Here is a 22,822-nt window from a genome sequence, read left to right as displayed (position 1 = left end):
CACTTCTCTCCCCTTCGGAAGCGGGGCCAGATGGTGAGTTCGCGAGTCTCCTGGGCGAGGGAGGCATCGCGGTTTTCAGGTGACCTGCACATGGGAAGAAAAGCCAGTTAGCATCCTGCGTCCTCATGCACTCCTTTCTATCCTCCTGGAGAACAAATCCATTATGCATCATTTTCTCCGAGCTCTTTCTCCCTCCGCCAATTATGGTCGGGGGGGGGCGGTTAACAGCTTAGAGTAAAAGGGGCCGGAGGGTGGTCCTGACCTGAGCCGCAGAGGCAGAGGGAATATTCCCACCCATATTCCGAGAGCCTTCCTTCAGCGTCTGAGAAAGTTAGAGTACCTGGAGAGCTGCTGAGAGTTTGCGTACTTCCTGCTGCCCACTGTTAGAGCTGAATTCCCCACTGTAGTCCCTCGCCCACTACAGGATTGCATCATTGTGCACAACTTGTATCTATTTTATTTACTTCCAGAAAATGCTTACGGGTGCTCATCGGGGCCCATGGGTCTCTTAACATATCAGAGGGAACCGCTTGTAATGACTCAGCACTGTCAAGCCTCTACTTTGTTGCTTTCTCCTGCCCGCTCAGGTGGTCCCAATTTATGTTCCACAGCATGCATTTCAGCCTACAGGGCACGGTGGGCACCCTGTTCAACAGGAAAGGTCTTTCAGAGTTGATAGTGTTAAATCATTACTTGGTTGTTGCCCTGAAACTGGAATTAAATGTCATAGACTTTGAGTGTTAGGGAGGAAGTTTGAAGGACATAGAATCAGACAAGATTTCGGCTGTTGGACAAGCACATCCAGTGATAGAGACGCGCATCCTTATATTATCATTAATCCCTCATTCTTGGCCTTGGGTTAACGTTAATGAGAGCTTGACGCCAGGGCCCTCTACCATTCGTAAACAGTCTCCCAAGGCTCTGCTGTTGAAGGGAAGTAGTAAACCATGCTTGTTTGGTCTGTGGGGTTGGTACATGCAGTTATGTGGTTTTGAGTGGGCTCCACAAACTCCGCTCTGATCCTGGGGTGACAGTCGCAGTGCTCTTGGAAACCAAACGCATTTCTGTTGCTCCTGAGATGAAAGGGTTCAGTCCCTGTCTCTGTCGTGTGTGTGCCTGCCTGACTTATATGTTGCAAGTGTGCTCTGGAGCCAGAGGCTCGTTTTGTTTTCTATTTTATAAAATATTCTCATTTTGTCTATAGTTAAGAATGCACACTTGCAGATAGTGCCTGTGGACTTTGGAGTTTGGAGGGTAGGGATAACTCTTGTGAGTCAATTTATTAATAGGCTCATCTTTGGGAAATTAGGCAAAATATTTAGATTGGTACTAAGATACAAAAAGCACATGAATGAAATCTATGTGGATGAATCTGTAGTATAGCATATACCTAACTGGATCTGTAAAAGGAAGTAATTAGTATATCAGCAGCTGCCAGTTTAACAGTTTGTTTGCCTCAGCCTAACTTTTGCTTAATAGAGTGTATTATTCACATGTGGAAAACTAAAACAGAACTTTTAATCCCAGGAATGATGAAGGTATGGCTTGTAAGGCTTTTGTTTGTTTGGTTTTTGGTTTTTGGTTTTTTTGTTTGTTTGTTTGGGTTGTTTTATTTTGTTTTGGTTTGGTTTTGCTCGCGATCATCCAAGGATTTTAGAAGAAAGTGAAACTGAGTTTCAACCAGATGAATGACCTGGTTCTTTTTAAAGTTAAGTATGCATAATTCTCCTTCATGGGGAGACTTCTTCAGGCTGGGCTGACTTGGATCCCCGAACATTGGGACAGCAGCAGGCAGAGGAGGAATTCCGTCCACCTGGTGGTGGCATCCTGGCACTTCGGGTCTTGGCTGATGGAAAGCCTGCTTGGGTAGGGTAGGGTAGGTAACAGGAGTCAACAAGTGCCTTGCAGAAAGCAGATGAAGGCCCAGGAGAGGACAAGGCTAGGAAACTGAATTCACTTTGAGCACCAGGAATGGAGGCATCAGGTTCTTAGGGCTGTGCTTTTCCTGGCCGCCTGCACCTCATGAAAATTAATAGGTGGCTGCCCAGGGTGGGCAGAGTCAGCTTGCTATGGGCTTTATTCTTCCAGGCCACTGCGGAGTTCTCTCTTGATCTGTTATCTGGGAGGTGGAGAGAGCAAGTTTGTGGTTCTTTCAGCTATGAGAGACTTTTCTGTGGATAATTAAGAAGGAGCTATTAGAGAATGTTTGCAGAAAGACCCATCTTCTGTTTAATTTGCCGTGGTTTTCCTAAAAACCCTTTCTAAAGCCCTGTGTCATAGGTGATCACACAGGCTGGGTTCATGTGCAAAGTGTGCAGTGTGTGTGTGTGTGTGTGTGTGTGTGTGTGTGTACACATGATCTTTACATTGGCAGCCAGCCTGCTGCTCTGATAAAGTCTTTTCAGATACCCGAGACTGTCAATGCTACTTGTTATCACGGAGAGGAGGCTGATTACAAATTCAACATCAATGACATTAGAAAGTCCATGCACCTACCTTATTTTCTCTTGACAGATGCTATTCTTTTTTAACATTGGAAAATCTAAAAATTTTCCCCTTTTTCCCCCTCTAAAAAGACAGATTATCTGCTGTTCATAATGACACTCATACAGGCTTCCCAAGTCCACAGTTGAAGCAGGAAATTGCCTCTGGTTTGGGAAACAGTTTTGCAAAGGAGGACTTGGTGTATGTGAATGTGTTTTCCTTTAAGAACTCGCCAAGGGAGGAAGGTCAAAGGAGAACTGTATACAAGAGAAGGCACCAATTCTTAGGCTAGGCTGAGGGGCCTGCTGCTTTCACCAAGGTGGAAGGGCCTCCCAGGGGTGTGCAGGATATTGATCCTGACTGCCAGACTCAGTGATGCTATTGATCAGATTATACAGATAAGAAAATCCCAGTTCATTTAGGTCAGCTATGGATTCTGAAATCTGTTACAGTGGGAAGAGTCTTAATTAGAAACCATGCTTCAGGTAAGCCAACAGTCACAAGGATGTTCTGTCACGGTCATTTAAACTGTTTGGCTGTGACATAATTTCTCTGGCATAAGAAGAGAGGCCCACTGCATTTGAAAGTCACTGAGCACAGGACACAGAATACAATGTGAGTACCTTGTACTTGGTCTTTGCACTGGGTGGCTGCAGTCTAAACTGACCTATTTGCAAGGATATGGCAGCTGTTTTAAGTCTTAGGCTGTTTGGAGGAGGTGCAGGCATATGTGGACGGCATGGAGAGAGAGTCATTTTGGATTCACTTCATCTAGGCTTTGTAGAGACCCACTGAGATGTTTCAGGCCATTCACAGAGGGCAGCCTGCAGAGGCTGTGTTATCAAATGACAGAGGACTGGAGCAGATAAGGATGTGAACAGGAAATTAAAACTGCTGACACCTCTGGACAATTACAAGTGAGGCCCATGTACAAGTGCATTTGAATTCCCTGGGCATGAAACTGAAAACAGGCCAGTGTAGCCTCCTGGGGTGGGACACACAGGCACCTTTTTGAAGCAGGGGTGGACATTTCCTTATTTAGAGCTGTGGAGGAATGTGCCTGAGTTTGTGGTGGCCAAGTAATGACATTGAGGACCGACTGTGGTTAGCATGGCTGCATCTCACTGTGTTGTAGTCACTTATTTTTAGGTCTGAGAACATTCATCAGGCTTGCAATTAAGGGGCGAGGTGAAGCTGCTGGATTGTTAGTTTTTTTTCCCCTGAAGAAGCATCATTTTGAAGATGGGTTTTTGAATATTCAGCCCAGAAGCAGACAGCTGTGAGACATTTTTTAATTCCTTGTCAAATTAGTATGATGACTAAGGTAACTGTATTTTACTTAATCAAATTATTTTATACACTTATGGTTACTCACAATGACAAATTCCCTGTCATTTGCATAATTATTATATAGCCCCAGGTAGTAAGAAATACAATTACTCTGCTTTTTTTTTTCTTACAGCTTGGTTTAACTTGTTTAGCTAATAATCATTAAGGGGAAAAATGTATTTCTGAAAATTTCTTTCAGCCGGTTTTGTGTACATACCTTTGTTTCTTCTGGGTTTTTGCTTGCATGTTTAACAATAGAAGAAACTAAATTAGTTGCAAAGTGGGTAAGACCTGCTTCCTAGGTTTGGTTAACTCTTCCTCTGTTTCCGTTTTAGACACCTGATAAAAAGGATGAACGGGGTCCTGTCCACAGCAATGCTGCCTGGCTAATCGGCTGCTTGGCACCTGGGGCTCGTCTTCCCTCCCTTGCCCAGAGCCGTTCTGTGTCACAGTGCCTGAGTGGCAGAGTCAGGGGGCAGCTCCTGTGGGAAGTGCCCTCAGTTTACCCTGTGTGATCAACAGAGTGGTGAATGCTTCGGTGAAAATAAGATGTTTATTACGGCCAGAGGCTCGTTGCCATGAATCCCCCTCGGCACGCTCCCCCTCGCTCTCCGCACACTGATCCCATCACTCTCGCCACTTTCCATAGCAGCTCTGGAAGTGCTCTTTCCTGTCTTTCCATTGCTGCCTTGATGTCCTGAATCGATGCACAACATTTATGACAATTTCTGTTAAATAAAAGCACTGTAGTGGGTCCTCATCCACTTTATTCATCAGATCTGGCATGTTGCGACTTTGGGCTCTTCTGCCAAGTCAGAATGACCATGAGAGGTAAACATACGGAACTGACTCAGGACATTGAGGCGGCCACGACAGCGCAGCTAAAGGCACTCTTGAAAGTGGACCCCGGAGCTGCTTCAGGAAGTGGCCGGGATGGTGGGGTAAATGTGTTTGAAGAAAGGGGTAGTATCCTGAGGGAGAGTCATGCCATGTGTCTTTTCCTGTAATGAATCTATTTTAAAGTAAATATTAACCATACTTTTGATCACACATCCTATTTGGTGTGTTGGGCAGAAAACTTTGAGATGCTGCTTGGATCAGGGGACCTGGTTCATTTATCAGATTGGCCCGGAAATTTGTTAAGTATAGAGTTACAAAAATGATGAGGATACAGCTTCATTTTCTGCACAAATGGAGGAGGATTCTGTAGCCTTCCCTTCAATCTCATGAACCCCGTTAGGAGATTTCCCCACATACGCCATTTAGTAAGTGTGTTCCTATAAGAAGTTTGTACTTGTCCTTCTACTTTACGTATATACTCCTGTTCTGTACAGTACTATAAACATTATGTATTTACATATTTGTGTACAGCGTTATGTACGCTGAATATGAATGCTGTCTATTTTGAAAGTGGTAAGGGGTATTTCAATGGTCATTTTGATTGCACAGCTTACACGCTGAGAACCTGGGTTTCTCTGAGACGCATTGGCCATGTTTTATTACCTCTCAGAAATGCCTTTGGTAATATTAGCCCAGAAAGATAGCATCCTTCCTCTCTTAATTTGTGTCTTTTTCTACTTATATTTTCTATATCTGCAAAAATAACAAGCAGGAAGAAAAGTAGAACCATTGCCCCTGATCCATAGGAGAAGTTACTTTGATGTCCTTCAAAGATGCTTATATTTTATGCAGTCTGAGTAGTCATGTATTAGCAAGAAAGGAATTATTGCTCCACGATTAAAATTCCTAATTAAATGGTTAAAATGTCAACTTGGAGAGCAGAATCTGCAGCAGTGGTGGCTCATTAGATGAGCATTGGAAGACCTGGGATCCATTTCTCTTTTATTCCCTTGTTGGTGCTGTAAGGTTACGTCAGTGAGCTTAGGCCGGTGACCTAACCTGTCTGTGCTATAATTCCTTCATTTGAAAATTAGCGTCATAACAGTGGTCCCAGTGATAATGTGAAAATTGAGTCGGTGCACGCAAAGTACTATGAACATCTGGAACATAGTGAATACCCAATAAATACCAGCTATTGTTATTGATGGTGATACAGTCATACACATTTACCACGTGACCTCAACTAATAACAAATAAAATTATTGCAGTCAAGCTTTGGTCTAGGTTTAATGAATTGTACGCTCATGTCACATTCTATTTTGCATGAACCTTTTTGTCTGGGAGGTAAAATGTTTTTAGGAGTAAAATAAATACTAATTGCTAATTCTGTTTATCCCTTTAGTATAAAGAGAGCGGTTCATTTCATCTTAAAGATGATAAAAACGAGTCACGTAGGTCAGAACCCACTACCGCAGTGGTTATGTTGATCACTCACTGTCCTGTGAGCATATGAGGGACAGGGCAGTCATGGATGGCTGAAAGGGACCCTGACGCCTCGCTTTGGGAAGTCCTCAGCTCTGTTGCTCTGGTCTGTAGTTGGAGGGTGGCACACTGAGGAGAGGGGTTAGCAGCTGCAGGTCAGTGGAAAGGGCACTGGACTTCAAGTCTGGAGTCCTGGATTTGAACTTGGATCTGCTACTTACCAGCTCCTGGTGACTTGACTCACCAGAGCCTCAATGTCCTCATCTGAAAAATGGACATAAAAATAGAGACCATCGTAAGGGATGGCTGAGAGGTTTAAATGAATGGGCAGAGGGTGAAGCAGTTCTCATGGGGCTCAGTATTCAGCAGTTGTGTTCACAGTAATGGTATAACCCTGCTCATGGTCCAGCAGAGGTCCCTCTCAGGGACCTACAGATTTGGGACATGGTGTTGGCCTGCGTTTCCTCAGTTGGTGATCCCCATCCTAGTAGCTTGCTCTCCTTCAGTGAATCATAGGCTGCATGGCCACTGTCTGGAGTGGGAGAACCAAGGACCATATGCTGTGGACATCTGCTGCCCTCCAGGCAGCCTGGTTTCCAGCACGCAACCTTGAGTCCCATTCCCTGGCTATCCGGAAGGCTCAGGTCTCTCACTCATCCATTGCCTTCACCTTGAGTCCTCTTGCAGGAGGAAGCGAGCTTCAGCAAGCACATTTGCAGACATTTCCCCCGTGTCAGTCTGCTTTGGGGTCCACAGAAGCAGAACACAGGTGCTGTTGATCAGGCTTGTTTCCCATGCCCGGCTCCTGCCGCTCCGCTGCGGGCTCGTGGCGTGTGTTTGGGAGCACAGCTTCTGCACACCGCTATCCTTCATCTAGGGTTTCAGAAGCAGCTGTCCTGCTCCAGCCTGCTCAGACCTTGGGAAGGAAAGGGCATAAACTGAGCTAGGCACGGCAAATCAAGTTTCAGGGTATGTGTGAGGTGAGGTTTAGAGCCATCTTGAATGCCTTGGGCTTCCTGAGAGAGCGAGCACACCTGGTGGACCCTGGCGTCTCCAAGCTGTGCTGATTACAGTGACTCCCCTGGGGCAGGAACAAGGTCTGGAGCACCAGTTCTGCAGCTACCGCTGTGGAGTGAATGGACCTGGTGCTCCTTCGCCCCGGCTTTCTGGTGACAACACAGAGAGGGAAACATTACCTGGATATGGGCAGACGCTCCCCAGAGGGTGACGCCCAACTTCTTTATTTCAGTTCTGCTTTGCCACTCTGCAAAGGGAAGCCCTCGCTGCCGGAGGCCCACAAATCTCACTTCTATAACAGGAATGGCGGGAACTAGCCCAGCTGTTGCTCAAGTGAGAGGTCAGCCCTCTTCCAACCAGAATAGCTGTTTAACCATCTGAGATGTACTGGTTTGTCCCTGGAATTTCCCTGGATTTAAAGTTACACCTGTCCTTTCCACACAAGGTACATTGAAAAAATTTAAAAGCAAAAGGTAGCACAGACTCTACAACTCCTACTTTTTATTATGGGGTTGGCAGAACAGGTGTGAGCCTTCCCTTGCCCTTTTCCTTCATGATTTCCGCCGTAAATAAATCCCCTGTCACTCTTCAGGACTCTCTTCCTTACATGTGTGACATCCCAGGTAGCATTTTCAAGTTCCCCAGTAATGGCTTTAAAGACAGTGCTGGTTAAATTGAGGAAGTCCTATTTTCTTAGCATTGGTTTCTTTCAAATCTTTCCCATGAACCATCTGAAAATTCTGGAGACAGGGTGTGGCTACAAACCCATTTGTGCAGCATGAGTGTCCCATTGCTTGGGTGTGACAGAAGGACCAAGTCCCAGCAGCTCTTTGATGTACCATCATGAAAGCCCAGCGCAGGTCCCTGGAGTACACCACTGTACTGTGTGTGTGTGTGTGTTTGTCTATCCATTCGTCATCTGTCCAGCCATCCAGCCACACTCCCTTAGCACTGCACTGCATGGTGGCAGATTCTAATTCTCTGGCAAGTTGCCCTTCAGGATGACATTTGTTTCACCAGATAATGACACTGGCTGTGCAGGTGGCTCTTGAGGCCCTTTATTGGTATCTCTAAAACCTGTTGTGGTCTCTGTCTAGCCACCAAGCTTCTGGTTTCGTGGAGTTAGCACAAATGGGGACTGAGCAGGATTTCAATAACTAGTCTTAGGGAAGGCCTTAGAATGGGAGGCCGAGGCAGGAGGATCACACATTTGTGACCAGCCCTGACAACTGGTGACTCAGTGGTGAGGTCTGGTCTCAAAAAATTAAAAAATTGACTGCAGATTGAATGTAGCTCAATGCAGAGGCCCTGAGTTCACTCCCTATTACTGGAAGGAGAAGGAGAGGGAGAAAAAAGCAGGCAAACTGCTCTGGAAATCACTGCTCACTCTTCAGGAACTCTGAGGAAAGTAGAAATCATTGTTCCTGCCTCCACTGCTGCACCTACAGGGTTGGTGTACGGAGAACAGTGTCACAATGGTGTTTCTCAATTAAAGGCTATTGTAAAATATTCATGGCGAAGGGCTATTGTCTTTTCCCCATCTGGAAAAGGGTTATGTAAAATAGGCGTGTTCCATCTCTAATTGTTGGAGTTATTCTCCCATCTTCTGCTGATTACAATGAGAAATTACCACCTCAAATATAAGCAAGTTGGAATTGGAAAGCTGCCTTCAATGGATTATATAAGCTTTAAAATACTGTACCTGAAATCGTGTGTTTACTGAGAATTCTCTTAATGAAGATGAAAATTTCTAAGCAGCATGGACCCATATATTTTTCTTACATAAGATTTCATTCTTGGGATCCAACCTGTAAAATAAAGGATGATGTTGATTGGTTAATCTCTTCTTTGGCTTTCTGGGTCAGAGAATTGTTTGAAGTGGATTCACAGAGCCACCTACAGTGATGTCCCTGGAGCTGGGCTGGCCATGGCTTTAGGACCCCATCTTTCTGGAGGTATACACAGCTCTTCCCGGGCCAATGGTCAGTCGAACTCTCAAGGTTGTTGAAGGCAGACGCCTTTAAAGTCATCTTCAGAGATCACTTATGCAATTCAGCCGGGTGTCTGTGAGTGCAACCATCAGGTATGATGGATACATCTCTGGCCATCGATTCCCCAAGAACTTGGAATCTGCCTGGGTCCTATGGAGTAATTTTCATAACCTGCCTGTGTTCCAGCGTGGCGCACCACATAATACTCTCCTCGGAGATATTCATGCCTGGGGTCCAGAGCACATTATATAGCAGAGTTAGGAGTTCCAGTCTCATCCAGAAATGCAGGCGAGGAGCTTACTATTATTTATTTTTGAATAAAGTGAGAATTTGGGAGGAAAGATTTAAAAGGAACTAGATGTGTTGAAACAGATCTAGAGGAATGACAAAGAGGCCTCATTTGTCCCTATGCAAAAAATTTAGGGCAAGGCACTCCTGATTTATTATGCGGCATTTTGTGTGGCCTTCCCACTTCTGGTAAATACTTATGTAGGTTGGGAGCCTTAGCATGCCAGCAGCACAGTTTCTCTGCCAGCCAAAGGGAGGATATCTTTTGGAAACAAAAAAATATAAATCAGCACCTTCCCTTTACCTTTGCATATAAATAGATAAAAAAGCCAGTGAGCACATTGGCAGCTTTTCGAATTGCAGTTGAGGGGAGAACTTGGGGAGGTCTCTCTGGCTGCACCCTGGCTCCAAGCGGCACATGGATCCGGCAGCACTTGGGCTAAATTCAAATGCTGTCCCATCAGCTGCTAGAGAGGTACAAGTTCACCGGGCATATTGTCTCTGTGTCCCATGCTTGGCCTTGGCCTGCAATTGGAAGATTCATCTATTCTTAGGCCTTCTTAAATACATTTTGTCCTCTGTCTGGGGGATCCTTGTTCATGGATTCAGCCAATCTGGGATCAAAAATAGGTGATCAGATATTGCATCTGAACTGAACAAGTACAGACTTAGTTCTGTTGTTACTCCAGATGATGCAGTATAACAAGCCTGTTTGCATAGTGTTCACGTTGCACTAAATGTTATAACTGATCTAGAGTTGAGAGGGCGCATGTAAGTTATATGCAAGTATAATACCTTTTTCTTTTTCTTTGCAATACTGGAAATCGAACTCAGGGCCTTGTACATGTGCCTCTGCCTTTTTATATAAGGGATTAAACATGTGCAGATTTTGGTGTCCAAGGGGGATCTTGGATCCACTCTTGTGAGGATGTGGAAGGGCAACTAGAGAGCACTGTGAAAACTCTGCATTTGTTGCTGTTAGGCAAAATTAGGGCGCAGAATTCACACCCAGATGTATAACCCACACCCTTCTGACACAGCTTCCATTAGGGGGCAGGTGTGCACCTGTAAGCTATCCCGAGTGCACACAGTAGATGGTTTATATTTGGAAATTATTATTGTAAACATGTATAAATAAAAATGCAGATTAAGCATCCCTGATTCAAAAATTTAAAACCTTAAATGTTTCAAAATCCGAAGTTTTTTGAGTGCTGACATACTGTGAGTGGAAAATTCCACACTTGATCTGGTGTGAAGCTGACCACAGTTAAAATGCAGATGCACCAAAAATATCATATAAAATCACCTTCTGGCTGTGTGTGAGAGAATATGAAATAAATGAATTTCATGTTAGACTTGGGTTCCATTCCCTAGATACCTTCTTATGTACATGTACAAATTCCATACTCTACAATATCCTAAATCTGCAACACTTCTGTCTTTAGATAAGAAATGCTTAATGTATATTGTTTTCCTGAATGCTGGGGCGGGGAATCATGTATTTCTGTCACTCTCTTTTAAAATATTCTTTTTTTTACAGGTTCCATGGCTTCTAATTGATACTATGCCTGTCCTTAATGTAGCAATCAGAAAAAAATTATACATTTGTATTTATTTGCTTTTGGATTTCTTTGGGGAAATAATTTTGCTTTAAGAAAACAACAGTGACAGGGCAGCAATTAAAAATAACTAGCGGGCTTGTGGTTCCTAAGGCTATCAGAAAGACTACTCAGTGTGTAGCAAGAAAAACATTTCAGATCCCAAAAAGGAAGTTGAGTGCACTTGTGTTCAGGTCTGGCGCCTTTGCGGCTGCTTTTCTCTGCACCAGGAGAACTGAGCTGTGGTGGTCACAGGTGGCCTGCTCAGCCCTGTCATTGCCTGGTTGCTTATTCAGTTTATTCCGCCTCCTCCTCCCCCTGCTGGCCCCTGACTTATCAGCACCAGTGCTGGGGGATGTCATGGTTTATAGAGCAGGCATCCGAAGGGCACTGGTCCCTCCTCAGTGGGACGGCCATGCCAGGCCTGTGCGGGCGGTGTGGAGTCCACCCTCCCAGCCCCTTCCTGTCTTGGCTTTCACTTCCTCACTCAGTGGCTGATGAGTCTGTGGCCTTCTCAGGCCCTGAAGTTGCAGGTCCTCCTTCTTCCCAGGCTGTGTGCTGACTCTTGCCTTCCTCCCAGGTGTGGGGCTGTAGGGCACTTTAGTCAGGAGCAGGAGTGGGGGAGGGAGGCTTCGTGTATTATTTAAACTTTTCCTTGGAGGGACTTCATGGGAACTCTAACATTGTCACCACTTCCGGCGTTAGAGCAAAACTGGGTCCTGTGTGTGTGTGTGTGTGTGTGTGTGTGTGTGTGTGTGTGTGTGAAAGAGAAAACGATGTACATCTCTCCTAATCTGGTGAGGTGGGAGTGGAGCTGGAGGCAGGATGGTGGAGAAGTAGACACCTTTCCCTGGGAACTGAAGGAAGAAGCCAGGCGTGTTAGCTTCTTGGAGCTGCTGCATAAATTCATTACCAAATTTATGTTCTGGAACCCTGGAGCCTGGGAGCCTGACATCAGAGCCAGCAGGGCCATGCTTCTCTGTGACTTGGGGTGGGATCCTTCCTTGTCCCAGTTGCTGGTAGTGACCATTAACCCTTACTAGCATTCCTGTCCTGGTGGTTGCACCGTGCTGATCTCTGCCTCTGTCACACAGGGCATTTCCCCTGTTCCTTTCTTTTCTGTAAGGACACCAGTCATACTAGATTGGCCCTTACCCTCGGTTACCTTGCTTTCATCTGCCAAGAGCTTGCTTCCTAATATGGTCACATCCAAAGCCATGAAGAATTAGGGCTTCAGCATAAATTGGGGCAGGGGCAGACTTCAGCATGTAACAGCAGGGAGGGAGCAAGGGACCCTCAATTAGTGTGAGGGTACAGAGAGCACTCATGCACACTGCGCATCCTTTTAAGGGTTTTCAGATCTGTAGGAGGGCTATGGGATTGATAAGAAAGTCATTCATACCAGGAGGGCTCATCTTTGAAGAAATACAGCCAGGTGACAATCCTTGATTCCATTCTGTAATGTTTCTTCCTTGGGTGGTAGGGCTGAGGCTTGTGGAGCGAGCCTGCTTAGATTCCTGAGTAGCTTTTAAAACATCGTTTCCTCTTTTCTGGGCTGAGCTTCACTCAGGATTGGACTGAATGATCGTATCATCCAATTAAGAGGAATGCGTATAAAAACCGTAGGCAGACATGTGGGTGAGCCTTATGCACGTACATGTGTAGCATGTGTGTATATTTGTGGACATGCGGATGTGTCCCTTTACCCCTCACACCAGGATTCCTCAGCAGGAAGGAGGGTTGGAAACATTTCCAGCTGGCTCTGAATCTACCCTGAAACCCTATTCAGTTCCTCCCATTCAGTTCAGTGTCCCTGATCTGTGCCAGCCAATCTCACCTTTGGCCAGCTGTGCCTTACATTAGAACCAGGCATTTACCTTCTCGTTTCGTCTATGATTTTGGTGGGATGGGGAGGGTGGGAGTGGTGTGATTCTCGGAATTTCACAGCACAGGATCCTTTTTTAAAAAAAAATGTGAACTCATTCTTTGCCAAACTAATTAACTTTGGCAGCTTGCTTAAGTGCTGCGAGCAATATATAGTTGAACAAGTGTGTTCTTGGCCCTCATGGAGTTTATGTATCCTAATGGGGGAGATGGCATGTTTATAAGATTTTCATTAATGACTCATTCATTAGAAGGTTTTAGGTCCTTGGCCAGGCAGTGTCTGAGCCCTCTTGGTCCTTGCATGTGATCCAGTTTATTAAACAGGACATTGTGGGGTCTGATGATAGAAGCAAAGCATTGGGACAATGTGGGAAGTGTTACTGGAGCCCGGCCCGAGTGCCTGGGGAGAATGTTTATGGTCGGAGATGTAAAATAACCTTCTCAGATGTCACAACTAGAGTTGGTAAAATGCTGGTGGGGCCCAGCCTCAGAGATGGATGGAAAGGGGAAGACTACCCCAGGAAAAGGACAGAGGAGAACCCAGGGCCACAGCCACCCAGGAGTACATGAGGAGCTGGTACCTGGAGTTCTCACTCCAGTTAGCAATGTGGGGGCATTGGCACCTGTCTTGGCCAAGCACCTCTCCCTCCATCTTCCAACTTTGGAAACGGGGTGAGGGGTAAAATGTTTTGGGAGTTAGGCTGCCAGCCGGTGTGGGGAGTCTGCAATCAGGGCAAGCTCAGATTCAGCTAGAAGCAAGGACAGCTTCTTTGCATGTTGTGGCCAGGGGGCTGAAGGCCTCTGCTTGTCCCGGAACGCTGCTCACCAGGCTGGTGGCCACACAGCTCCAAGGTCCCTTGTGTAGGCTCCTGTCCCAAGGACAGAGAGACCTCTGCATCGAATTCCCCTGCCCTTTTCAGTGATCTACAAGTTTGATTTGTACAAGATGAACTAAAATTGGAAAAAGTCCTATCACATTTGCTTTTATTATTTGGAGTGGGTTTTTGTTTTTTTTTTTTTTTTTTACATTTTTAGGTTGGTCTTGGACTTTATCAGTTCTGGGTGACTTTAAAGCTAGTAACAGAGCACACTGTGTTCACACACAGGAAATGTCTCCAAACAGAAAGTGGGTGTGCAGTTTACAGTTTAAAAATTGATTGGAGGCCATCCAAATGCCCCTCCTCTTCTCCTGCACAAGAACTTGGCAGCCTGCTGAGAGGGGGCACTCTTCCTCAGGAGAGATAGTCGCTAGGACCAGTAAGAGAAGCTGGCCTATGAGCAGAGCTGGATGACGCCCAGGTGATCTGGGGGTGGGGGACCTGTAGAGGATTTCTTTCATGGCTTCAGCTTCAAACCTGTGTGGAGAGCGTCTTAGTTCATTCTGTGTTGCTATAACAAAACATCTGTGGTTGGGTAATTTATAAAGTAAAGAGGGCATTTGGCTCCTGATTCTGTTCTGATGGCTGAGAAGTCCCAAATGCATGGTGCAGCATCTGGTGAGGGGTCCCTGGCTTCTACACAACATAGTAGAGAAGTAGAAAGGGAAATACTGACACAGGGTGACTGCTTTGTATCAGCCTGCTTGGGTAAGAACTCAGTCATGAGGACTACATTCATCCCTTTGAGGACAGTGCCCTGTGGCCCAGTCACCTCCCATGACCTCCTACTGCTTCAAGGTCCCATGCTTTTAATACCATTTCACTGAGGACCAAGGCTTCCACACAAGAACCTTTTGGGAACAAACCATATCCAGACCATAGCAATGGGTGTGCAGAGTGTGGCCAGGAAACATTCACCCATCAGCTCTGCTTTGCTGTCAGGGGGCCTCCAACACCTGAGGCACAGCCCAGGACTGGCCCGTGGCCCGTCAGGTACTGGACCACACAGCAGGAAATGAGGAGCAGGTGAGGGAGCCAAGCTTCACCTGTGTTTACAGCACTGCCCATTGCTCTCATCCTGCCTGAGCTCCACCTCCTGTCAGATCAGCAAGGCATTAGAATCTCCTAAGATCAGGAGCCTACTGAACTGTGCATTCGGGAGACAAGGTCACAGTCATCCCGAAACTGTCCCATTCCCTCCACCACCCTTATCCGTTGGAAAATTGTCTTCTATGCAACTGGTGCCCAAAAAGATTGGCACTGGTTTAGAGAGCTTGTGATGATCATATGTGTGATAGACACCTATATTGCTTGGCTTTATCACTAACCTGAAAGTCAAGTTCATGCTTGTGGCTTTTTTCCTCTCAGTATAAAGACATTATTGTTTGACTTGTTACAGAAGGAATGTGTGTTGTTGACAATTATAGATAAACATAGACACATTAAAAAAAGAATAAAAATAATCTGTTGCCTGTAGAGATAAATTGTGATCATTCTGGTGCATATTCTTTCAGTCTCTCTTTGTCTGCTCATACTTTGTGATGTCTAGCACCACAAAATGGTAAAGGATAAGAGCTTTGAGGTCTTAAAAGTCTGTGTTGCTGCTTTTTCTTTTTATGCGGCTTTGGACAAATTGTTTTTCTTCTTTAATTCTCAATTTCCTCTTCTCTAAGATTGGAATGGTATTTATATCTACTTCAAGTGATATTTTGAGTAGAGATAATTTACCCAGAGTACTTAGCCAGTGTCTCTACGCAGTATGTGTTTCTATTGTGATTTTTAAAAATCTAGTAATAAAATTGGACCTCACAACTTCTGTTTAGGAATTTATTCTTTCTCCTAAACCATGACAGTTGCTTTCCTATACCATCTGATGTTCTTCTCTGACATCATGGTTTCAAAGGAAAATAACCTTATTCTTATGAAAACAATATACTTCAGGAAGTAAAGCTCAGATAAAATGTTTTAAGAAGTCCCATATCCTCCATTGAGAAATAATCACAGTTGATTGGGGTTTGAGGAGTGAAGTTCCTCTCTGCCTTCACCTAGCCCCTGTCCCAAGGAAGCATGAGTTGGGACGTGAACGGGCTAGGAGGCCCTGGAGGTATTAAAATACCACCTTGGGGTTAGTGTGGGAAAGTCCAGACTTTGGATCGGAAAAGTCAGTTCATGTCCAGTTTCAGGCTTCCCACTCCTTTACCCCCAGGACTGCTAGCTTTGTCGGGGCAGGGCACACCTGCTCAGGTGAGCTCACCTCCTGGAGGAGAGGGAATGTGGGCTTCCTGGGGATTATTCGAGGAGGGAGGAGGCAGGGCCACCATCAGGTCTACCTGCTGTATTTCTGCTGGCATTACTGCCGGTAAGTCCCGTGCTTTTTCTCAGGTACTTCTACAAGGTGGAAGTTCCTTCGTATGAGCTCATCAGTTCCTCCAGGTGGGAATTCTGAGGAAAGGAGGGAGGAAAAACTCCCCCTATACCGTTATGCTTAGGTATAGCAATGCTTCTCTGATTATAGTGGGTTTATATCGCAATACACTCATCGCAAGTAGAAATACCCTAACTCACCAAACTTCATGATCGACTTTACACATGCTGGTGAACCTTTTATTATGCTACAGTGTAGTAGAATCATCTGAAATAAAGACTTTTGTAATAAAATATTGACTGTTTCATGAACTTACCAAAGAGTGCACCAAAAGTGACAGATGGAATGTACACCTGCGTGTTCAGGTCGTCATGAAGTTGAGAAATCATAAATTGAACCCTTGTAAGCTGGGGGCCATCTGTACATAGTTTCAGAGTTCTCTCTATTCTTATACACGGAAGCACGGCTGGCTGGCTAGATATAATTTGTAAAATATATATTCTTTTTCAGTGTTCACTTTTATTAGTACATATTTGTGGTACACAATAATTACATTCATTGTGGGGAGTCAATACAAATGCAGATTTTAATTCTTTTAAAAATACAAAGCAGTAAATTTAATTTCACTGAAATTTACTAGAAGACTTCCTTTAATAAAACTTAAAGCACTGTCTTTTGCCATTACATGTTGCTGTGTATTTATGTAATTTTCCTATAAATTAAATAGATTTCCGAAGAAGCTTTTCTTCATATTTGACACCATAGAACTTAATCCTAATGTATTACTGCTTCATGACGTAGGCCATAGCTTTGGAACTTGATATGTATTTTCACCCAATAGATTCAATTTTTAAAATCTATTTTAGAATTTTTCTTTGTTGTCGCTTTCAGCACTTTCTTGGTTCTCTGCTGAAGGGACAATAATTATCTGTAGCTCAGATTGCTTTTGAACTCCAAAATTGTTTACTTTGCTTTGATTACTTGAATCTGTTCTTTTTGTCTATATTCACTGTTTTTGCTCTTAGATTTCCTCTAACCAGTAAATTGATTTTAAGCTTTCTTTACTTCTCTGTAGATTCTAGCTCATGTATTAATTTTCTAAGAATGTATTAGTTGATAATCTATTTTTTGTGGTATTGGAGACATAAAGGGCCTTCTTGCTGAGCTACACCCTCTTTCCTTCATTTGCGTGTATGTGCGTGTGTGTGTGTGTGTGTGTATGTGTGCATGTGCATGTGTTTTGCTGCCCAGGCTGGATTTGAACTTAGTAATCACGCTGCCTCAGTCTCCCGGAGTGCTGGGATTTCAGGTATGTACCACTATGCCTGGCTCCGATTTATTTCTTTAGGTCTACCATCTTATTTTATTAATGCTGCCTTTGAGTTTTCCATATTTTGAACTCATTATTATTAATTTCTGAGACTCAAAGATCTTTTGAAGGGAATTCTCCCCTTCTTAGGTTGTGTTTTCTTTTGGGCTGAGTTGTCTGATACAGTTTTACTTTCTTGCCTTTCCTTTACAAATGCCCATGCTTTAGAGTTTGCTTGTTTTCTTACTTTATTCTTAGCAGAGTAAGTCAGCAACGGTCTTTCTTGTTCTGGGCATGAGTGATTTCTTGATCTAGGGCCCCTATTTTTCTCTCCCTTTCCACAAAGCTGAAGTTTGAAGGCCAGTTTTTCTTTTCTGTCTGTGTTTTTGGTAGCCTGGAGACATGCAGAACGGTGGAGTTGGCTAAAGCTGTTGTAGGTAATATGCTGGGTGCTGAGTAATGTGGCTTGGGAGGTGGGGCATGGTTCTGAATGGGTCCAGCCTTGCTGTGTGGGACACTTGTACCTTTGGGCAGTACTCTCTGGTCTCAGTCAGGCCTGGCTTTCAGTGGCTGTGCCCAGAGCTTTTCCTTCCTCACAGCAGATATAGCCAGCACTGTAGCTCATGGTGTATGTTCATCCTATCTCCCCAGTGCATGCTATCAGAAGGGAATATTTAGATAACTACTTGGACTGCTTTCTTCCAGATTTGCTGATATTAATGAAAACTCGGGGGGTTTTTCACTTAGTTGTCATTTTATACACCTGTTGGGCCCTAGATGCAAGGCTGTGAGATGTACCACATTCTGTGGGTCTTCCTTTACTTTTCTTGGTAGGTACTTCTTAGGTTTGTGCTAGGTTGTGCTCATTTTCTTATTTGGGGGTGGTTGTGACTGGGGCTGGTGATTATTTTATTTGTGCTCAAATTTTTTAATTAAGTTTGGGATTTTGTTTGGAAGTTGACTATTACATTTTAAGGGGGAGTTTTGGGCACCATTTAAGGAGACTGTGTAGTATTCGGTTGTGTTGCTTTGTATTTCTTTCCCGTTTCTAGATGGTAGGTTCCTTATACTTCTGCCTTGCTGATATAAATTCTGGTTTCTCATTTGCTTTTTATACTGACTTACTTTCCAGAATTATGAAATGAGATGATGGGATTAAATAATGTTGGCAAAGGAGGAGTGAGTCAAGTGGAACTCTCAGTGGAAAGGGAATTGATGTTTTTGAGGATGTGGTGGGTGACAACCAGTGGTTGACTGAATTCTCACACAAATCACGCAAAGGACATCCCTAACTTGCATATCTGAAATCTGAAATGCTTTGAAATTGGAAATGCTCCAAAATCTGACACTTTCCGAACCATACTGTGATTCCTCAAGTGGAAAACTCCACACCTGACCTAAAGCATCTTGGCCAGGCATGGTCAAGATGCAGGCACACAGAAACAATGCACAAAATTCCCTTTAGGCTCTGTGTACATGACGGATATGAGAGGGAAATGAGTCTTGCGTTTAGACTTGAGTCCCGTTCCCAAGATGTCTCTCTCCATAGGTGCAAAATTCTTAAATCTGAAAACATCCCAGGACACATCTGGTTCCAGGCATTTCAGATAAGTGATATTCCACCTGCCTTTGCTTTACAGATGAGACAAGTGCGGGCTTATTAAAGTTAAAGAACATGCCCAGCCAGTGTTTTTTCCTGCATTTTCTGCCCTACCTTGCTGTCACATCTTTTTTTTTTTCTTTAGACCACAGTCTAAAAAAACAAGAGAAGCCACAGTTGAATTGCATGCTTAGGCATGTTCAAGTGTTTTGGTATTGTTTTAACGGGTTTCTGCTTGTGTGAGAGCAGAGTCCTTTTTTGCTAAAGTAAGGGAAAGGTTATGCATGTTGACAGTGAATGCACAGCCAGCAGCATCATCTTTGCTGTCTGTCCCTGTCCTCCACTAGGGCACAGCGGCATGTGCAAGGGATGAACTCCTGGGCATCCAAGGGCTGGTCCCAGGCCTTGCTCCCTGCATGTTGCCACCTGCCTGTTCCACCTCCCTTGTGTTCTGGTGTAAACAGCAGTCACTCAGAAACATGGGTCATTGTATAATGGTTCCGCCATCACAGCCCCCACAAAATTACAGAGTGCTCCATGCCAAGGCAAACAGACTCTCTAATGAGTATTTATGTGTTCAGCCAATGGTCACTTTTTAAAATCTGAGTACAAAATTACATTTACCTTCCTCAGAAAGCATTCCACAGGGTTTACAAAAAATAACGCTGTGATACTTGTTACAAGTCTTCTGAGGGAGGAGTCATCTTTTCACAGTGAGTCTCAGTCTTCTCAGCACCAGAAAGGGAAGCCTGACACAGTGGCCTCTGACTATAATCCCACCTACTCAGGCTAAAGCAGAGAGGGTTGCAAATTCGAGGTCAGCCTGGATAACTTCGCAAGGCCTTGTCTCAAAATAAATAAATAAATAGGGCTAGGGTTGCAGTTCAGTGGTGGAGCATCCCTGAGTTCAATCCCCAGTACCATAAAGCAAAAACACAAAAACAAGAGAAAAGAAAGAACTCCTGAGTAGGGAGAATGGCATCTTACATGTGTGAAAAATTTAATGGATTTCAAAGTAGTGTTGTAAATCATGTTGTTTCAGAATTACTGCAATCCTGAAAGGTAATCTGAGGCATTTTCACTCCACTTTTATTTTTAATTCTATATTACAGCTTCTCAAATGAAAACCAAAAGAGTTGAAATTACAATACAGCAAACACCCAAAGTAGTTTTTGAGATGTGGCATGCTTGCTTTCTATATCTACAAACACACACACACTGATACATGCATTTCAAAGTAGGCTAAAGTAGTGATAACACTTCAGACTGAAGCTCTTCCGGACGGTCTTCCCAAAACATGATCGCTCCCCTAGAGAACCACAGCTCCATTGTTCTCACTCGTGGTAGAATGAACCCCTCCCTAATTTCGCTTCATACTCCTACATATTCACATTTTTCCAGATGCTTCCCAAATACCTCTGTTGCTGTTGCTGTCTCTTGCTCGGTGCTACCTGTGTCTCTACGGTTGTTCATTGTTTTGTAAACAGCCACAAATCAATTAGAGATTTCGTGTCTTATATGTCTTCCAATTTTTTTCAAACTTTTTTTTATTATGACCGAATATACAGAATGTAAAATTTATCATCCTACCCTTTTTGAAGTGTACAGTGAACTCAGTATTATTAAGCAGGTTGACAAAATTTTGCAAGCACCCCCACATCCATGTCTGGAATAGCTTTCACCTTGCAAAACTGAAACTTTGTATCCACTCATGGTGACTCCCATTATCTCTTCTCTCCTGTCATTGGGCTTTCTGTGTCTTGATCATACAGTATTTGTCCTCTGTGATTGGCTGTTTCACGTAGCTTCATAACCTCTGGGTTTACCCATGTTGTGGCATGTTTCAGAATATCTCTCCGTTTTAAGGATTAATATTCTATTTGTGTCTGCCATTTTGGACACTTGGGTAGTTCCCACATGTTAGCTATTGTGCATGGTGTTGCTATGATCATGGGTGTACAACCTCCGGTCTATTTTAATCATGAATAATCCCCCTGCTTTCCCCAATTAGGTCATTTTGTGAAGAGAACAGGCTAGGTGCCATTATGCAGAACACTCTAAAGAATGTTCCAGATTCTGAATGTATCTGATTATTTCCTGTACTTTTTGTCCTCTGAGTTGTTTTGTGTGATTGAATTAAAATTTTACTGTATTATTTTAGACAGTTGGTGAGGGGGTTGTCAAGGCTGACCCCTGAGTTGAGATGGTAGTGACAAACCAGTCTCCATGTGAAGGGAACATTCACTCCCGTGAAGAGGACGAGCAACCTGTGATAGCATCCTTTCAGTGGCCCAGGCAGTTGCTGGAATCCTGAGTGAGTGCTAAATTAGTAGCCAGCACTACACAACTAACTCTCTTTACCATTTACTGAGCATTCAGTGTCACCTGGCACTGGGTGAAAGACTCAACACATGTTCTCATTTAGACTTTCAGATGTGGCATTGTTGATCCCATGTGTAACTCCGTGTTGTGGACCCTCGCTGCCCTCCTTTGAGGAAGCCGCTTCTCTGGCTGGCTCCTCCTGCCTCCCTTTCTTCTAACTTCCTGCTATGGGCCATGCTCTGTCTGTCTCCTGGGCTCAGAGGCATGACATGGGAGCTGTCTTTCCAGTTTACCTGTCCACAGGGTGAGACTTGACCAGGGGAGCTGTGCTCATCCTGTGGGACTCTGGGTGGTTTCCTTATCTGTAATTTGGGGCTCCAGTTCCCTCATCTGTAACTTGGGGGTGATTAAAGGACCTTCCTTCCTCAGAGGGCTCTCCCAGGTAAGACATGGGCACCCACATACAGCAAAAGGCCTTTTTTTTGCTGTCATCCTTCCCATGGGTCCCATAAGGCAGCTTCTCGAGCCCTTTTGACTTTAAGTCTTCAGTGCCACCACAGCAGAGAAATATTGGAGCAACTGGAAATCAGGATCAAACAGGGAGTGATGATAGCAACTCTAGAGCAAGACTGGCTAACTCCCATCCCCCAGGGCCAATCCAGCCTGCTATCTGTTTGTGTAAGGCAAGTTTGATTGGAACCCAGCCAGGCAGGCTGATTCATTTATGCATATTATTAAGTGACAGAGACCACATGGCCTGCAAGTAATATGGCCTGGAAAGCTAAAATCTTTTCTACCTGATCTTTAACAGAGCAGGTTTGCTGAACCCTGCTCTAACATGTCAAAGAGTTGGTCTTGGATTTATGGATCCCAGCTCGCCAGAGAGGATGCTGCTTTTATGAAGTTTCTACCCTCACCTTTCCTTTCAAGGTGGTATTTCCTGGCATTCCTGGTCTTTTCTACCCAGAACCAGAGGCAGACTCCTCACTCAGGCTAGGCCCCTTCCTGGCTGGCCAGTGAAAGGAAAGGCACACATGGGCTCCTGGGGGACCTGCAGCTGGGGAACTGCTGGTTCAGAATGGCCCTAATCAGAGCTGCTTGGAATTTGTGTGCCCTCTCCCAGCCATCCGGTTGAATAGGCTTGCGCAGGTTTTGCATTCTACCTTCCAGAGTGCCCTGCAGGAAGCGAGTGCCTTTTCTCCTCTCCCTGATATCCTATGTGGTTGTGGTCTTGGTGAGGGATGAGCTGTGGGACCACAGGCCTTTTCCTCTGCTCATATGGCTGGCCTGAAAAAATCAACTTTATCACTAATTATAGATATTTTGCTTTTGCCAGTATATCTGGAGTCCTCCTGTTTGACCCAAATGGATCTGATTCAAATCCACTGAATGGAAAGCCTTATTTCTGTAAGTTCCTTCTGCAGTTGGGTGGAAA

At 44.5% G+C, this 22,822-nt stretch overlaps 1 protein-coding gene across 2 annotated transcripts in view; it reads left to right on the top strand.

Annotated features, from left to right (window-relative positions):
* The window catches only part of Slco3a1 (solute carrier organic anion transporter family member 3A1), a 289,188-nt gene that overhangs the window by 495 nt on the left and 265,871 nt on the right, over nucleotides 1–22,822 (top strand). The window lies entirely within an intron of this gene.

This window comes from Fukomys damarensis, unplaced genomic scaffold, assembly GCF_012274545.1.
Source record: "Fukomys damarensis isolate Sample0158 unplaced genomic scaffold, DMR_v1.0_HiC HiC_scaffold_7, whole genome shotgun sequence".
Taxonomy (NCBI): domain Eukaryota; kingdom Metazoa; phylum Chordata; class Mammalia; order Rodentia; family Bathyergidae; genus Fukomys; species Fukomys damarensis.
The sequence above is the reverse complement of the archived record's forward strand: the minus strand, read 5'-3'. Positions and strand labels throughout refer to the sequence as shown.